Consider the following 18,634-nt stretch of genomic DNA (forward strand, 5'->3'; position numbering starts at 1 on the left):
AAATATTTCCTCTCAGTTTGTGGCTTGTCTTTTAATTTTCTTAAAAGTGCCTTTTGAAGAGCAAAGTTTTAAATTTTTATACAGTGCAATTTATCATTTTTCTTTTATTGATTGTATTTTTGATGTTGTATCTAAGAACTCTTTGCCTAGATCGAGGTCATAAAGTTTTCTCCTGTATTTTCTTCTGAAAGTTTTATACTTTTAGCTCTTCAGTTTAGGTCTATGATGCACTGTGAGTTAATTTTTGTGGATAGTGTGAGGAAAGCATCTAAATTCATCTTTTTTCATGTGGATATCCAGTTGTCCCAGTGCCTTTTGTTGAAAAGATTTTTGTTTCTCTATAAAATTGCATTGACATGTGCAGGTCTAAGAAATAATACAGAGTGGTCCGTGGTGCACTTTGGCTAGTTTTCTCCAATGGTAACATTTTGCAAAACTACAGTATAATATTATAACCTGGGTATTGACATTGATATGATCCATAGCTCTTATTCAGATTTTCCTAGTTTTATTTATACTCATTTGTGTGTGGGGGGGGGTGGAGTGGGGGGCCATAACTTTATTAAGTCCTATACAGTTTTATCACCTGTGTAGGTTGGTGTATCCACCACCACAGTCAAGGAACTGAACAGTTCCAACACCACAAGGATCACTCCTGTTGCCCTTTTATAACCACTCCCACTTTCCTGCCACCACCACCCTTGCCCCTCCCTGACCATTGGCAAACACTAATCTGACCTCTATTTCTAAAATTTCATCATTTCAAAAATCTTATATGAAGCGAACCATGTGTTATGTAACAATTTGGGATTGGCATTTTTCACTCAAAAAATATGGAGCACTTTAAATTTGCATATCGTCCTTGCAAAGGGACCATGCTAATCTTTTTCATCTCATTGCCGTTTTCATATATGTGATGCCAAAGTGCATATAATCATTTATTTTTTAATGTTGGTATTGATGTATTTGTATCATATCTCTCGATTTTTATTTATTTTCTATGTATCATGTCTTTTTGTTCCTGTATTCCTCCTTTATTACTTTTTTTTGTATTAAATAATTTTTTTCTAGTGTCCCCTTTAAATTCCTTTGTTTTTAATTATATTTTTTGGAATGGTTTTCTTAGTGCTTCTTCTGGAAGAATTATAATATGCTTCTAAACTTAAAAACAATCTATTTCAGATAATGCTAACTTAATTCCAGTAAAATATAGAAACTGCTCCGATATTGCTCTATTGCCTCCCCCTTCCTTTGTGATACTATTGTCATATATATTACTTCTTTATATGCTATATTCCTCCAATTATAACTATTCTTTATGTGATTCTTTTTTAAATATGTTAAGAGAAGAAATGAGAAAAACTCTCTTTATCTTTTTTATTTAACTACATAATTACCTTTATTCATGCTCTTTATTTCTTTGTGTGAATTTGAATTACTGTCTAGTGCCATTTCTTTTCAGCCTGAAGAATTTCCTTTAGTATTTAGTATTCTTTATAAGGCAAGTCATCTTTATCTGGGAACGTCTTTATTTTGCCTTCATTTTTGCTGGACATGGGATTCTTGGTTGATTTTTTTTTTTTCTTTCAGTACTTTGAATATGTCACCCTCCTGCTTTCTGGGCCTTCACCATTTCTGGTGTTAAACTATTGAGTCCCTTCCCCATTGTATGTGATGGGTTGTTTTTCTCTTGCTACTTTCAATATTTTCTCTTTTTCTTTGGCTTTCAACACTTTGACTATGATGTATCTCAGTGTGGATTTCTTTGTGTTTTTTTCTACTTGGAGTTCATTGAGCTTCTTGAATGTGTAGATTAATGTTTTTGATGAAGTTTGATAACATTTTTGGCCATTATGTCTTCAAATGTTCTTTTCTGCCCCTTTTTCTCTCTCTTCCTCTTGGACTTCATGTACGCTTATGTTGGTATACTTAATGATGTCTCACAGATCTCTCAGATTCTGCTAATATTTCTTCATTATGTTTTTTTTCTGTTCTTTGGGTTGGACAATTTCTATTGATTTACCTTCAAGTTTGCTGATTCTTTCTTCTGCTAGCTGAAGTCTGTTGTTGAGTTCCTCTAGTGAATTTTTCCTTTCAGTTCTTGTAGTCCTAAACTCCAGAATTTCAAAATGGTCCTTTTAAAATAATTTTTGTCCCTTTATTGATATTCTGTATTTGATGAGTTGCTATTGTTATATTTCCTTTTAATTCTTTAAACATGGTTTCCTTTAGTTCTTTGAACATATTTGTAATACCTGCTTTGAATTCTTTGTCTGGTAAGTCCATCACCTGAGATCTTTCAGAAACAGCTTCTACTGCCTGCCTTTTTTCTTGTGTATGGGTCACCCTGTCCTGTTTTTGTTTTTTGCTTGCCTCATAACTTTTTGTTGAAAACTGGACATTTTCGATAATGTATTATAGCATCTCTGGATTCTTATTCTCCTCTCCCCTGGGTTTATTGTTGCTGTTTTTGTTTTTTTGGTGTTTATTTGTTTAGTGACTTGCCTGGACTAATTCTATGGTGTCTCTCTCCCTAGTAGTGTGCAATCACTGATGTCTCTACTCAGTATTTTAAGAAAACAATTCTTTTTAAAAATTGAGGTATAACTAGCATATAAAATCATATTAGTTTCAAGTGTACAACATTTGATATTGTATATATTGTGAAATTGTCATCACAATAAGTCTAGTTAACATTCATCACCATAATAGTTACAAAAATTTTTTTTTCTTGTGATGAGGACTTTTACTGCCTTAGCAACTTTCAAATGCGCTGTACAGTATTATTAACTATAGTTACTATGCTGTACATTACATCCCTATGATTTATTTTATAACTGGACGTTTGAACATTTTGACCGCCTTTACCCATTTCACCCACCCATCAACTCCCCGCCTCTGGCAATCACCAATCTGTTCTTTGTATCGATGAGCTCATTTTTTTTGATTCTACATATAAGTGAGATCGTATGGTATTTGTGTTTCTCTATATGACTTATTTCACTTAGCATAATGCCCCCATGGTCCATCCATGTTTTTGCAAATGGCAAGATCTCATTCTTTTTTATGGCTGAATAGTATATATATACACACACACACCTATATATATCTATTATATATATCTATATCTATCTCACATCTTCTTTATCCATTCATTCGTTGATGGACACTTAGGTTGTTTCCATATCTTGGCTATTGTAAATAATGCTGCAGTGAACATGGAGGTGCATATGTATTTTCAAATTTGTGTTTTTGTTTTCTTTAGATAAAAAAGCCCCCACTCCAATTTAAAAAAAATGATTTTTGATTTTATGTTTAAGCCTGGTTTTCTGGGGTTGCTCCTTGGTTAGCATAACTTAGTAGTTAGCCAAAGATTGGTCAGATGTTTTGTTTAAACACCTTGAGCCAGTAGGGCTTTTACTCTCGCCAATGGATCTGTGTGTTTGGGAAATGACATTCAGAGTTTAGGTACTGTGCAAGTCCTTCACAGCTTTTGCTTTCTGTGCTTGCAAAGTTTCACATTCATCCAGGAATGAGTAGCTCACTAAGGACCTCTCCGGGTCTCTTCTGAGTGTAAACACATAGCCTTTCAGACCCCCAGGGATATTTGGGAGCTTATCAAGGCTGACTGTGGCTGTCTTGATCCCCAGATCTCACTGATAATTTTTTTAGCTTTCTACGGGTATACCCAACCAGTATGGCAATCTCAAACTAGCTTTTTTGCTCTTCTTTGATTATTTCCTGCCGAGATTGCTACATTGTTTTCAACAGTGCCCCTGGGCATGAGTTTTTCTATGCTTACTTCAAATTATGTCAACCCCTTTAGCAATGGAGCTGCTGGTGCTTATGGCCTGCCTTGCCCTTGTAGAACCCTTGTGCCTCAGAGCTGAGAGGCAGGGAACAGCTTCAGGCAAAAACACAGTAAACTCTCCCTGTTCTTACTGAGATTCAATAGTTTTTCTTAAATAAGTGCTTATCTGTTTTTTGCACTTGGTCAATTTCCAGATTCCAGAAATTGTTGTTTTTGACAGTTTTGTCCAGTTTTATTGTTGCTCTTTGGGAAGAGGATTTACCAAGCTCCTCACTCAGCTATTCTGGAAGTCCTGCTCCAGTAATGACCTTCTGTGGTTGTGTTTGCCACAGACAACACCCAAACTGGAAGGCTTCTCAGAACTGAGCAGATTCATATTTGGAGTAGTGTCTGCACATCTTGGGTGGGGCAAGGGTGGAGCAAGTTCCATTGATATGTCTCTTTAATATCTCATCAACTTTCAAAAGGAGACTTACAAAGAGACTGAGCATCCTGTATTCAGAGAGACGATGAGTAATCAGTGCCCCAGAAGTTTGCCACTCTACGTGGCAGTGAATGTGAAGGCTGGTGTGGATGGGGCATCCACACACATTTTTGGAATAGTCTTCAGGATGGAAGATTGAGAAGGAGGGGGAATGTTTTCCTTCATAAGACATTAATTGTGGGAAATAGAGGATGGAAAACCACTTGTGGAGAAAACGTCCAGATTAAAAAAAATTACTAAAGGATATGTTTCTCTTCTTCTTTACATATTTATACATCTATAAATTGTTGTGTGTCTGTTTGTCCATTGTTAGACTCAGTGTTCTCTTTGGGCCTGGCTGTCAATATACTCATGAAGCTAGATGGACATCCTTCATAGTCAGAGGGAGTGATGGCTCCTGTAGTGTTTTGGGGTCTCTGTGTGTCTGTGTGTGTGCCATAGGGAATCCCTTCCAACACAAAGTTTCTTGGGGTACCAGAGCTGCTATATGCAAATGAAGCTCTTTGATGTGTATTTTCAATTAATCAATGACTCTTGCCTAGAATAAATGAAGTTAATTTTTTCCCCTTACCAGTCTTAAATCATAGTTTATAATGTTAATGAAGGTTGGGTTTTTCCTGATGTTGCTTCAACTTTTATGCACTGTCTTTTGCTTATTTTACTAATACCTGTGCAAGAACATAGTGTCTAAATTGGTCTAAAGGCGTCTTTCTAAATTTAAAAGCAGTGTTGAAGAGCAGTACTCTTCCCAAGTATGTGTCTTATGAGTGAGGGTGAGCATTTAACCGACTACTATGCAGGAACTGGGTGCCGATTACTGAACAAATGCCTTAAGGGAGCAGCAACTTGCATAACCCCATTTGGAAAAAGTAGATGTTTTTATTTTCTCTTTCTCAGTTTTAGCTGGTATTTTAAAGAGAGATGTGATTTTGCAGCTTTGGGGAGCACTCGTCTATTTCGGGCAATTGTCAGAACCGAGAACTGGAGGAGTTTAAGAAGAGGGCTCCAGTGCTCTGTTCTATAAAATATTGTAGAAGCAAAGAGTCTTTGGTTTTTAACAGCCAAGTTCTGACCATTTTGTGAGCAAATGTTGTACTAAAAGACAGAAATACAGCTTAGAGAATAGCTTCAGAGGACAAATGGCAGGGGAGGTCCAGGCAGCTATGCCTTAGTGCTTTAGTCATCTTTAATGGAAATGGAGCCTCTAGCCAAGCCTAATATATAATGTATCATAAAACATATGTCTGTCAGTCTCCCAGGTACGTTAAGTAGGGAAAACACAGACCTCAAAGGGAAGCTATGGCAGGCCTTGCAGAGGGGCTCAAATTACTTGGCTTGATGTAGGGGGGCTGGAGACTGGAGGAGGAATGATGTAATGTATATTTTTAGTGTTTCTAAGAAGTGACTGTCTCCAGCCCTGTTCCAGTGGGTCGTGGGAGGGGGAATGGGAAAGGGAGGGGCTAGATTTATAGATTTGCATGGGAAAATTGAGTTGGGTGCCCGTTTTACAGATGCTTAAGCTTTTTCTTTTTAATTTAGAATATATATAAATACATATATATAAAAATATATAGGTGTGTGTGTGTGTGTGTGTGTGTGTGTGTGTGTGTGTGTGTGTATCCCCCAGGGAATATAGTACAGCAGGGAAGAGATGGGATGCGTCTAGCTGATGACATTTCACAGAATGTCCACCACCTTTGCATCTTGCTGTTGCCTCATCCTTTTCCCCTGGTGAAACAAGGGCCCAAGGCACCCTAGTAAGGATTGCTATCTCTGTCCTGATGCTCAAGAGCCCCGGTTAGCTGCATATCTCAGGGTGCCCTCAGCCACCATCTGAATTTCCTGCTGTCCCAGCATGTTCTGTCCCCAGCTAGACAGTCCTGCTTGGTAGATTCTTGTCCTTTCCCATTATTGAGCCTACTTCTTTGAGTGCCAGTTCCACCTATGAGCTGAAAGACCTTGGGTGTAACCTCTATGACTCTGAGTTTCCTTATCTGTATTATGGGAAGAATAAACTATCTCTTTGGGACTCAAATATACGTCTGCTGACTTCAGCCCTAAAGCATGTTCTATGGCTCACCAAAGGGTCCCTACACTCAAGATGTCATTTCTGCTGTATTTTTCCAAACTACAGTTGACCCTTGAACAACGAAGGGGTTAGGGCTGCTAAACCCCCTTCCCCCCCTCAGTCAAAAATTCACCTAAAAGTTTACAGTCAGCCCTCCATATTCATGGTTCCGCATCCTCAGGCCCACATCCACAGATTCAACCAACCCCGGATTGTGTAATAGTGTAGTGTGAATTTATTGAAAAAAACTTTCCTACAAGGGGACCTGAGTAGTTCAAACCTGTGTTGTTCAAAGGTCAACTGTATGCCCTGTCTCTCCCTAGAAAAGCCCACTGAAATAATTTCCTATATCAAGTCTTATCAAAAGAGATCAACCTGGCTCCATTCATTTTATTTATGCTAAGAATTCTCTATGCTTTTGGAACTTCCTATCGTTCTACCTCCCCTGAGCCTCAGCACACAGGTCAGCATGTACTCAAGCATACACATGTGCACACGCATGTGCTCAAGCATACCCATGTGCACACACATGTGCACACACACACTTGTGCTCATACACAGCACCACAGCGCATGGAGAGAGTGGCTCTTCATGTGATGTGTGATATGATTTAAAGTTGTACTTAGACCAGAGTCTTTGCCCTAAAATGAAGAAAGCAGCCCTTTATCTAACTTTAGCAGCCTCATTCTTTTGATTCATGGTGGGTTTTCCATACATGTTCTGCTGGGAACAACGAAATTATCACCTTATCCTTGGCATGCGTGGGCACAGGTGAGGTACCTGGAGAGTAGGGGCGGGCCGCTATCAGAGGGATAAATGGGCACCTAAGTCCAACCTGACTCATGTGCCAGTGTTTCTCAGGATCAGCCCAGTCCACACAGCTGTGTCTGGTTTTTAGATGTTGCTGTCACTTTATGAATATTTAAGCATATTCACACTTGCTCAGCTTCTCAATGATTTAAAAACCCCCTTCAGGGCCTAAGCCCTCCTTTTCTCCTTTTGCTGTCTCTTCTAATGTTGTCTATAGGGATTGGTAGAATAACTTTTGGCCGTGACCCAGTGTAAGAAATACATTTTATACTTCAATCAGTTCATACATGCATGTATACAAATATATAAGTGACTGAAAGCTTTTCCAAAACTACACTAACCCTTCCTGTATGCCAGGTCAAGCTCAGTTTGATCTATTCTATTGTGTTGTATCCCATTTTTTAAAAAAAGATTTAATTTTATTTATTTTTGGCTGCGTTGGGTCTTCGTTGCTGTGTGTGGACTTTCTCTAGTTGTGGTGAGCGGGGGCTACTCGTCGTTGTGGTGCACGGGCTTCTCATTGCGGCAGCTTCCCTTATTGCAGAGCACGGGCTCTAGGTGTGTGGGCTTCAGTAGTTGTGGCTCGCGGGATCTAGAGTGCAGGCTCGGTAGTTGTGGCACACGGGCTTAGTTGCTCCGTGGCATGTAGGATCTTCCCGGACCAGGGATGGAACCCATGTCCCCTGCATTGGCAGGTGGATTCTTATCTACTGTGCCACCAGGGAGTTCCCTGTATCCCATTTTTAAATGATGCTCTTGACTCACTGTGGCAAAAATGGTTACGGAACCCATTTCCTCTCTGGGCACACAGCTAGTCTACATTTTCCAGCCTCCCTCAAGGTTTGATGTGGCCAAGGCACTGAATTCTAGCTAATAAAATCTGGTCAGGAGTAATGTGCCTCTTTCAGATTTGACCTATAAAAGCTTTCCACGTGGGATCCATCAAGGCTTTTCCCACGCCACTGGCTTGATGCAGACAGATGTGGCAATCTTGAAAGCCACATGTTTAAGATGTCAGTGCCTCAAGATGGAGTGAGCCTGAGCCCCAGGCCTTGAGTCTATGGTTAGAGCACCCATTTTGGACTTTATGTGAGGGCCAAATAAGCTTCTATTGTTTTGAACCACTATACATTTTGTGTTTGTTTATTATCATAGCAGCTAGCATTATCCTGACTAATGTACCCCCACTTAACTCATCGGTTTAATTTACGTGCACTATCGTTTTCAATTTAAAGTTTTCCAAAGAGACTTTCTGTAGCACCCGACAGCTCTCTTTGATTCCCCTGAACCCACCAGCCCCACAAGCAGCACTTCATAATTGAAGGAGTAAAGCACAGGAAACTGCTAAACAGATTGTTGGATGCAGTTGTCAGAATATGTCTATGACAAGTATTTGGGCCCACATTTGCAGGCCACTGGTACTTAACCCAATCGTCTTGTGTTCACAGCACAGTGTTTCTAAAAATGGCAACTGCAGGTTGCGATAGTGAGAAGTTTAACTTGGTTAGTATGGGAGTTTCTTACTATAGATTTTTGAATAAAGCAATATTCCCTGTCTGGGATGCAGAATGAGGAAAGGGACTTAAAGAATGGTAAAGCCTGTCCTTCCCCTTACTTGTGCTTTCTGAGACCTTTGGGGCTTTATGGCCCCTGATTATTGCTCTTAAACTCTGGATAAACTCACAGAATAAAATTAGCCTGAACAGAGGACAGACATCCTGGCCAGCCACAGACTCCTTCATCCCTGGGGGAAATAATCAAGAGAAGAATCCACAGGCTTGTCATTCTTCAACTTCCTCCCTTCCTCCCTGTAGCCCTTTAGGCTTCCCTCTCCCTGTCTCCTTTCCTAGAACCCAAACTGAAAAAGTCTGGTATTGGTAAAAGCCCTTGTTGGGCTTTTTCTTACAGTCTTGACTTGAGAAGAGTGGCTTATGCTTTCCATCTGTCATCTTTCCCATCCTGCTACGACAGATACTAATAATACCCCAACTCTGTAAGCGTGAAAACTTCTCAAGTGCAGCCAGGGGTGGGAACCATCTTGGGAACCTGCAGCCAGATCACTGCTTCTCAAACTTTCTGTGCATATCAATCACCAGGGGATATTGTTAAAGTGTAGATTTTGTTTTACTAGGTCTGGCCTGGATCCGATATTCTGCACTCCTAACGCATTCCCAAGAGATGTCTTTGCAGCTGGTCCTTGGTCCACACTTTGGGTAGCAAGAAGCCAAGTGACCTGGTCAGATTGCTCTTCACCACTGGATGCCATAGGCTCTCATCTGCAAGAATAAGAGGAGTCAGGGATCATTTTCTGGCTCTTGTATTCATCAGGTGATCAAACTCTATTCCACAAGGCAGGCATAGTGAGGATTAACGACCATCTCCAGACAAGGTAGGATGCTTTTGCCAGATTCTGCCAGACTCTGTCTCTTAATTTCTGGGTACTCAGGTTACGTGGTAATAATTTTGAGATTCTTTGTCTAGCTGAAATTCATTTTTTAAAATATAATCATCCTTAAACCTTTCTGAAACTTTCCCTTTGAAAATTTCTCTAACAAATAAGCTACCCCACTGAATATTTTATACCATAATTTTATTGAAGAAATCATACAGTATTGGCACTGGAAGGGATCTTGGAACCCAGCTTACCCACTACCCTGCATTTGAGGAAACTGGAAAATTGCAGACTCATTCCTCGTGTTGAAGTATAATCTTCAAAATGTTAAAAACATGACACTTAGGCAAATATAGAATGGACACATGTCAAAGATTTTATTCAGGGGCTTCCCTGGTGGCGCAGTGGTGGAGAGTCCGCCTGCCGATGCAGGGGACACGGGTTCGTGCCCCGGTCCGGGAGGATCCCACATGCCACGGAGCGGCTGGGCCCGTGAGCCATGGCCGCTGAGCCTGCGCGTCCGGAACCTGTGCTCCGCAACGGGAGAGGCCGCAGCAGTGAGAGGCCCGCATACCGAAAAAAAAAAAAAAAAAAAAAGATTGTATTCATTTCATTAATTAATGAGGGTACCAGCAAGATGGTGAGGCTGGTTCAAAGGACACATATTTATGTATACTGTCAAAGGAATGCTGAAATGAATTTGCTAATAGAGATAAAACTGGTAAATGTTTTATGGGAACATAAAAAAGAAAATGAAATAGAAAAGAAATGTCACCTTTTCTACTGGACAAAAAGATGCAAATTAACATCTAACTTCACAGTCTTGGGGCCCCGATCAGATAGAAAATAGCAAAGGCAAACGCAAGTGCATTCTCCTGTACAGTCAAATAGTTTTCGGGTGAACCTGGTTAAAATGACATTCAAAGGATATGCCATCATTCTCCTGCTTAAGTTCCCAGTTTTGGATAATTTTTCTTAACACGAGACAGAACTTGAACCAGTACCAGGAGCCCAGGATACTTTTAAACTTCCCTGTTCTTGGCAGATCAGCAGTGGCATCACTTTGGGCAGCTGTTTTGAAGTTTTTCTCTACCAATGATATTAGATGACAGCCACATGTGTGACATACTCCCCTGGGCTTGCCCAAGGTTATATGGGGCCTCTAACACCACCCCTTTCTCTCCCACTAGAGAAAGTATATATGTATATGTGACCCTGGTGTTATTAGGGGGAATATATATATGTATTCATAGATATTCTTTTTATTTAAGAACTGGTTCTTAAACTTTGCTATTTAAACCAGTATTAGTAAAAATACATTTCCTCACAACTCACCTCAAAACTGACCTCAACATGTTGGCATGGCATGGCTTGAGGAATGCTGATTTGTGAGAGCAAAACTCCCACATGTTTTGCAAAAATCCCCTACTGCCTTGATTGAGTTTCTTTCTGTTTCTTTGTATCTTGCCTTGTTTTGTGCTGTGGAATCTCAAATTCCATGTACTTGGCTTGCCAGCAAGAAGTGCTGTAACATATGGAGTCTGAGACACATTGAGTGATCCTTAACCATTTACAGCCCGGTAATTACAGTCTGTGGTCACTAGGGACATGAGATCAGCCTCCAGTTCGTCACATGGTGTCTGTCAAGCCTGTGTCTCAACTCTCTAATGGGGAGGAGGATGCATTTTTCAAATCCTCTGGGTCACATGTCTCAGTGGTTTCCCTTTGCTGAGATGATGCTCAGTCAGGCTCACAATGGCTTCAGGGCTGTGGTGAACACCGTTTTCCTGGACATGTCATGAAACTCAGGGGAGGCGTTCCACGTCCATGTCTGTACTCTGCGACCTCATTCCCCCTGGCATGGCTGATGGGGAGGTAGAAACCCAACTCCACTGCGGTAGGTGAGGCTCTCTCTCTTGGAAATTTGGACCTTGGAACAGAGACAGTACTGGAGAGGTGTTGGCACCAACTCCTGCTGATCATAACTCTTTAGGGAGATACTCTGAATGGTTTCTCCCGAGGGCCCTGGAAGTGCCCTGGGGCTAACAATTCATTTAATTCTGTAAGATGTACCAAGTACTTTTCTATTAAATTTCATTCCACCTTTTATTGTTGTTTCTAATTTTGTCAAAGTTGGTTTCAGTTGATTAAAAGTGAGAACACTTTAACTAATAGAGGCCTCCTTAAAGTAATGAAGTAGATGGAGGCTGAACTGGCTTGAGTGAAGGAACTTTGCTTCTAGCCTTGCTCTGTCACTCATTTAATGTGACTTTGTTTTTTTATTTTTAAATCAATTTTTTTAAATTGGCATATAGCTGTTTTACAATGTTGTGTTAGTTTCTACTGTACAGTAAAGTGGACTTCCCTATGCTATACAGCAGGTTCTTATTAGTTATCTATTTTATACATATTAGTGTATATATGTCAATCCCAGTCTCCCAATTCATCCCACCCTCTACCCCCTGCTTTCACCCCTTGGTGTCCATACATTTGTTCTCTACATCTGTGTCTTTATTTCTGCCTTGCAAACCCGTTCATCTGTACCATTTTTCTAGATTCCACATATATGCGTTAATATATGATATCTGTTTTACTCTTTCTGACTTACTTCACTCTGTATGACAGTCTCTAGGTCCACTCACGTCTCTACGAAAGACCCAGTTTCGTTCCTTTTTATGGCTGAGTAATATTCCATTGTGTATCTGTACCACATCTTCTTTATCCATTTGTCTGTTGATGGGCATTTAGGTTGTTTCCATAAACTAGCTATTGTAAATAGTGCTGCAATCAACATTGGGGTGCATGTGTCTTTTTATTTTTTGGCTTAAAAACACACGTTTATTATCTTGCAGTTCTAAAGGTCAGATATCCAAAATACGTCTTAGGGTCTAAATCAAACGCTGAACTTGAGTGGACTTAGAGATTATCACATTAAGTAAAGTAAGTCAGACAGAGAAAGACAAATGTCATATGGTATCACTTGTATGTGGAATCCAAAAAGAAAAAAAAGATACAAACAAACTTATTTACAAAACAGAAACAGATTTACAGACACAGAAAACAAACTAATGGTTACCAAATGGGATAACGGAGGTTGGGAGGGAGGGATAAATTAGGAGTTTGGGATTAATATTACACTACTATACATAAAATAGGTAAACAACAAGGACCTACAGTACAACACAGGGAACTATACTCAATATCTTGTAATAACCTATAATGGAAAATAATCTGAAAAAGTATATATATATATATATATATATATATATATAACTTAATCACCTTGCTATACACTTGAAACTAACACAACATTGTAAATTAACCATACTTTAGTTTAAAAAAATCAAAAGCTGAGTTCCTGAGATTGGTTCAAGATGGCGGAGTAGAAGGACATCCTCTCACTCCCTCTTTCGAGAACACCGGAATCACAACTAACTGCTGAACAGTCATCAACAGAAAGACACTGGAACTCACCAAAAAAGATACCCCACATCCAAAGACAAAGGACAAGCCACAATGAGATGGTAGGAGGGGCGCTATCACAATAAAATCAAATCCCATAACTGCTGGGTGGGTGACTCACAAACTGGAGAACACTTATACCACAGAAGTCCACCCACTGTAGTGAAGGTTATGAGCCCCACGTCAGGCTTCCCAACCTGGGGGTCTGGCAATGAGAGGAGGAATTCCTAGAGAATCAGACTTTGAAGCCTAGTGGGATTTGATTGCAGGACTTTGGCGGGACTGGGGGAAACAGAGACTCCACTCTTGGAGGGCACACACAAAGTAGCATGTGCATCAGGACCCAGGGGAAGGAGCTGTGACCCCATAGGAGGCTGAACCAGACCTACCTGCTAGTGTTGGAGGGTCTCCTGCAGAGGTGGGGAGCAGCTGTGGCTCACCAAGGACAAAGAGACACTGGCAACAGAAGTTCTGAGAAGTACTTCTTGGCTTGAGCGCTCCCAGAGTCCACCATTAGCCCCACCAAAGAGCCTGGGTAGGTTCCAGTGTTCCGACAGACACCTCAGGCCAAACAACCAACAGGGAGGGAACCCAGCCCCACCCATCAGCAGACAAGCGGATTAAAGTTTTACTGAGCTCTGCCCACCAAGCAACAGCAAGCTCTACCCACCACCAGTCTCTCCCATCAGGAAACTTGCATAAGCCTCTTAGATAGCCTCATCCACCAGAGGGCAGACAACAGAAGCAAGAAGAACTACAGTCCTGCAGCCTGTGGAACAAAAACCACAGTCACAGACAGATAGACAAGATGAAAAGGCAGAGGGCTATGTACCAGATAAAGGAACAAGATAAAAGCCCAGAAAAACAACTGAATGAAGTGGAATAGGAAACCTTCTAGAAAAAGAATTCAGAATAATGACAGTGAAGATGATCCAGGACCTCAGAAAAAGAATGGAGGCAAAGATTGAGAAGATGCAAGAAATGTTTAACAAAGACTTAGAAGAATTAAAGAACAAACAAACAGAGATGAACAATACAATAACTGAAATGAAAACTATACTAGAAGGAATGAATAGCAGAATAACTGAGGCAGAAGAACGGATAAGTGACCTGGAAGACAGAATGGTGGAATTCGCTGCTGCGTAATAGAATAAGGAAAAAAGAATGAAAAGAAATGAAGACAGCCTAAGAGACCTCTGGGACAACATTAAATGCAGTAACATTAGCATTATAGGGGTCCCAGAAGGAGAAGAGAGAGAGAAAGGGCCTGAGAAAATATTTGAAGAGATTATAGTTGAAAACTTCCCTAACATGGGAAAGGAAATAGCCACCCAAGTCCAGGAAATGCAGACAGTCCCATACAGGATAAACCCAAGGAGAAACACACCAAGACACATAGTAATCAAACTGGCAAAAATTAAAGACAAAGAAAAATTATTGAAAGCAGCAAGGGAAAAAGACAACTAACATACAAGGGAACTCCCATAAGGTTAACAGCTGATTTCTCAGTAGAAACTCTACAAGCCAGAAGGGAGTGGCATGATATACTTAAAGTGATGAAAGGGAAGAACCTACAAAAAGATTACTCTACCCGGCAAGGATCTCATTCAGATTCGAAGGAGAAATCAAAAGCTTTACAGACAAGCAACAGCTAAGAGAACACCACCAAACCCGCTCTACAACAAATGCTAAAGGAACCTCTCTAAGTGGGAAACACAAGAGAAGAAAAGGACCTACAAAAACAAACCCAAGAGAATTAAGAAAATGGTCATAGGAACATACATATCGATAATTACCTTAAACATGAATGGATTAAATGCTCCAACCATAAGACACAGGCTTGCTGAATGGATACAAAAACAACAACCATATATATGCTGCCTACAAGAGACCCACTTCAGACCTAGGGACACATACAGACTGAAAGTAAGGGGATGAAATAAGATATTCCATGCAAATGGAAATCAGACGAAAGCTGGACTAGCAATACTCATTTCAGATAAAATAGACTTTAAAATAAACAGTGTTACAAGAGACAAGGAAGGACACGTAATGCTCAAGGGATCAATCCAAGAAGAAGATAAAACAATTATAAATATATATGCGCCCAATATAGGAGCACCTCAATACATAAGGCAACTACTAACAGCTCTAAAAGAGGAAATTGACAGTAACACATTAATAGTGGGGGACTTTAACACCTCACTTACACCAATGGAAAGATCATCCAAACAGAAAGTTAATGAGGATCACAAGCTTTAAATGACACAATAGACCAGATAGATTTAGTTGATATTTATAGGACATTCCATCCAAAAATAGCAGATTACACTTTCTTCTCAAGTGCACATGGAACATTCTCCAGGATAGATCACATCTTGGGTCACAAATCAAGCCTCAGTAAATTTAAGAAAATTGAAATCATATCAAGCATCTTTTCTGACCACAACGCTATGAGATTAGAAATCAATTACAGGGAAAAAAACGTAAAAGAACAGAAATACATGGAGGTTAAACAATACGTTACCAAATAACCAAGAGATCACTGAAGAAATCAAAGAGGAAATCAAAAAATACCTAGAGACAAATGACAACTAAAACACGACAATCCAAAACCTATGGGATGCAGCAAAAGCAGTTCTAAGAGGGAAATTTATAGCTATACAAGCCTACCTTAAGCAACAAGAAAAACCTCAAACAGACAATCTAACGTTACACCTAAAAGAATTAAGAAAGAAGAAGAAACAAAACCGAAAGTTAGCAGAAGGAAAGAAATCATAAAGATCAGAGCAGAAATAAATGAAATAGAAACAAAGAAAACAAGAGCAAACATCAATAAAACCAAAAGCTGGTTCTTTGAGAAGATTAAAAAAATGGATAAACCATTAGCCAGACTCATCAAGAAAGAGAGGGAGAGGACCCAAATCAATAAAACTAGAAATGAAAAATGAGAAGTTACAACAGACACCGCAGAAATACAGAGCATCCTAAGAGACTACTAAAAGCAACTCTATGGCAATAAAGTGGACAACCTGCGAGGAACTGGACAAATTCTTAGAAAGGTATAACCTTCCAAGACTGAACCAGAAAGAAATAGAAAATATGAACAGACCAGTCACAAGTAATGACATTGAAACTGTGATTAAAAATCTTCCAACAAACAAAAGTGCAGGACCGGATGGCTTCACAGGTGAATTCTATCAAACATTTAGAGAAGAGCTAACACCCATCTTTCTCAAAGTCTTCCAAAAAATTTCAGAGGAAGGAACACTCCCAAACTCATTCTATGAGACCACCATCACCCTGATACCAAAACCAGAGAAAGATCGTACAAAGAAGAAAATTACAGACCAATATCACTGATGAATATAGATGCAAAAATCCTCAACAAAATACTAGCAAACAGAATTCAACAACACATTAAAAGGATCATACATCATGATGAAGTGGGATTTATTTGAGTTGCAAGGATTCTTCAGTATACGCAAGTCAATCAATGTGATACACCATATTAACAAATTGAAGAATAAAACCCGTGTGATCACCTCAATAGATGCAGAAAAAGCTTTTGACAAAATTCAGCACCGATTTATTTTAATATCTCTCCAGAAAGTGGGCATAGAGGGAACCTACTTCAACGTAATAAAGGCCATATACGACAAACCCACAGCAAACATCATTCTCAATGGTGAAAAACTGAAAGCATTTCCTCTAAGATAAGGCATAAGACAAGGATATCCACTCTCCCCACTATTATTCAACATAGTTTTGTAAGTCCTAGCCACGGAAATCAGAGAAGAAAAAGAAATAAAAGGAATACAAATTGGAAAAGAAGAAGTAAAACTGTCACTGTTTGCAGATGACATGATACTATACACAGAGAATCCTAAAGATGCCACCAGAAAACTACTAGAGCTAACCAATGAATTTGGTAACGTTGCAGGTTACAAAATTAATGCACAGAAATCGCTTGCATTCCTCTACACTATTGATGAAAAATGTGAAAGAGAAATTAGGGAAACACTCCCATTTACCACTGCAACAAAAAGAATAAAATACCTAGGAGTAAACCTACCTAGGGAGACAAAAGATCTGTATGCAGAAAACTGTAAGACCCTGATGAAAGAAATTAAAGATGATATAAGCAGATGGAGAGATATACCATATTCTTGGATTGGAAGAATCAATATTGTGAAAATGACTATATTACCCAAAGCAATCTACAGATTAAATGCAATCCCTATCAAATTACCAATGGCATTTTTTACAAAACTAGAACAAAAAATTTTAAAATTTGTATGGAGACACAAAAGACCCCGAATAGCCAAAGCAGTGTTGAGAGAAAAAAACGGAGCTGGAGGAATCAGGCTCCCTGACTTCAGACTATACTACAAAGCTACAGTAATCATGACAATATGGTACTGGCACAAAAACAGAAACATAGATCAATGGAACACGATAGAAAGCCCAGAGATAAACCCCACGCACCTCTGGTCAACTAATCTATGAGAAAGGAGGCAAGGATATACAATGGAGAAAAGACAGCCTCTTCAATAAGTGGTGCTGGGAAAACTGGACAGCTACATGTAAAAGAATGAAGTTAGAACACTCCCTAACACCATACACAAAAATAAACCTAAAATGCATTGAAGTCCTAACTGTAAGGCTAGACACTATAAAACTCTTAGAGGAAAACATAAGCAGAACACTCTATGACATAAATCACAGGAAGATCCTTTTTGACCCACCTCCTAGAAAAATGGAAATAAAACCTAAAATAAACAAATGGGACCTAATTATGCTTAAAAGCTTTTGCATAGCAGAGGAAAACACAAAGAAGATGAAAAGACAACCCTCAGAATGGGAGAAAATCTTTGCAAATGAATCATCGGACCAAGGGTTAATCTCCAAAATACATAAACAGCTCATGCAGTTCAATATTTAAAAAAAAACAACCCAATCAACAAAATGGGCAGAAGACCTAAATAGACATTTCTCCAAAGCAGACATGCAGATGGCCAAGAAGCACATGAAAAGCTGCTCAACATCACTAATTATTAGCGAGATGCAAATCAAAGCTACAATGAGGTATCACCTCACACCAGTTAGAATGGGCATCATCAGAAAATCTACGAACAACAAATGCTGGAGAGCATGTGGAGAAAAGGGAACCCTCTTGCACTGTTGGTGGGAATGTGATTTGGTACAGCCACTATGGAGAACAGTATGGAGGTTCCTTAAGAAACTAAAAATAGAAGTACCATATGACCCAGCAATCCCACTACTGGGCATATACCCTGAGAAAACCATAATTCAAAAAGACACACGCACCCCCATGTTCACTGCAATACTGTTTACAATAGCAAGGCCATGGAAGCAACCTAAATGCCCATCAACAGACGAATGGATCAAGAAGATGTGGTCCATATATACAATGGAATATTACTCAGCCATGAAAAGGAATGAAATTGGGTCATTTTTAGAGACGGGGATGCATCTAGAGACTGTCATACAGAGTGAAGTAAGTCAGAAAGAGAAAAACAAATATCATATATTAACGCATGCATGTGGGACCTAGATAATGGTACAGATGAACCGGTTTGCAGA

The 18,634-nt window shown here is 39.6% G+C and overlaps 1 pseudogene; it reads right to left on the reverse strand.

Annotated features, from left to right (window-relative positions):
- Positions 1–827: 827 nt before the first annotated feature.
- On the reverse strand, positions 828–928 carry LOC136143136 (U6 spliceosomal RNA; annotated as a pseudogene).
- Between the last annotated feature and the right edge of the window lie 17,706 nt (positions 929–18,634).

Source organism: Phocoena phocoena, chromosome X (genome assembly GCF_963924675.1).
Source record: "Phocoena phocoena chromosome X, mPhoPho1.1, whole genome shotgun sequence".
Classification (NCBI taxonomy): Eukaryota; Metazoa; Chordata; class Mammalia; order Artiodactyla; family Phocoenidae; genus Phocoena; species Phocoena phocoena.